Source organism: Mandrillus leucophaeus, unplaced genomic scaffold, assembly GCF_000951045.1.
Source record: "Mandrillus leucophaeus isolate KB7577 unplaced genomic scaffold, Mleu.le_1.0 Scaffold806, whole genome shotgun sequence".
NCBI classification, from domain to species: Eukaryota; Metazoa; Chordata; class Mammalia; order Primates; family Cercopithecidae; genus Mandrillus; species Mandrillus leucophaeus.
The window spans coordinates 139,004-140,408 of record NW_012108764.1 but is presented as its reverse complement, the minus strand read 5'-3'; positions in this window follow the sequence as shown (position 1 = coordinate 140,408).

The window sequence follows — 1,405 nt, the reverse complement described above, 5'->3', positions numbered from 1 at the left end:
GCCTCCCAAAGTGCTGGTATTACAGGCGTGAGCCCTCATGCCAGGCTAAAACTAAACCTACTCTTAACTTACAATCCAGCAATCACGTTTATTGGTATTTACCCAAAGGAGTTTAAAACTTATGTGCACACAAACATCTGCACATGGGTGTTTAGGTGTTTACAGCAGCTTCATTCATAATTGCCCAAAATTGGAAGCAACCAGGATGTCCTTCAGTAGGTGAATGGATAAATAAACTGTGCTACATCTAGACAATGGAATATTACTCAGGGTTAAAAAGAAATGAGCTATTAAGCCATGAGGAGATATAGAGGAATCTTAAATGAATATTACTATGCAAAAGAAGCCAATCTGAAAAAGGTATGCACTGCATGATTCCAACTATACGACATTCTTGAAAAGGCCAGTCTATGAAGACTGTTAGAAGATCCGTGGTTGTTAAGGAATGGGCAAGGAAGGAATGAACAGGTGGAGCACAGAGGATTCTTAGAGCAGTGAAACTACCCTATATGATACTGTAGCAGTAGTTACAGGACATATATTTGTCTAAACCCCTAGAATATGCAACACCAAGATTGAGCCCTAATGTAAACTATGGACTTTGGATGTGAATAATGTGTCAATGTAGATTCATCAATTGTAATAAATGTATCTCTCTGGTGGGAATGTTGATAATGAGGGAGACCATGCATGGGCCAGGACAGAGAGTAAACTGGAAATTTCTGTAACTTCTGATCAATTTTGCTGTGAACCTAAACTGTTCTAAAAAATAAAATTTATTTTAAAAACTGAGAAATAAACTTATTTTCTGATCCCAAAGAGGACCTCACAATAACTGTTTCAATATAAGGCCTATATTTGGAAACTATTACAAACTTCTAAAAATTGTCACATTTGATAATATTTTAAATTAATCACATATATTGAAGAAAATTACACGAAGAGATCTCCAAAATCATGGGCTTTTGTTTATTTGTTCTGTGACATATTTTTGGAATTTCTTTTATAATGTCCCATCTTCAGGATAAAATTGAGGAAGCTAATTAATATCCCTTGTGGTGAAGAATTTCAAAAATTCCTCATGAGTGACATTATCTTCCCAATCTTTTTACCCTTTTCATTCAATCTGAAGAGATATTGAGTATTATTAAGATTATTATTTAAAAAGGACTTTAAGACAATTACTACATCTCCATCTTCAAAAGACAAGGTCCATTTCATTCTCCATTCGAAGGACGCCAGCTCTTCATAAAATGATTCTCCGTATCTTGAATGTTGAATGAGGCACTTTTCTCTCTCTCTCTCTTTTTTTTAAGGTGATTTATTTTTATTTTTATTTTTATTTTTATTTTTTATTATTATTATACTTTAAGTTCTAGGGTAATGTGCATAACATGAAGGTTTG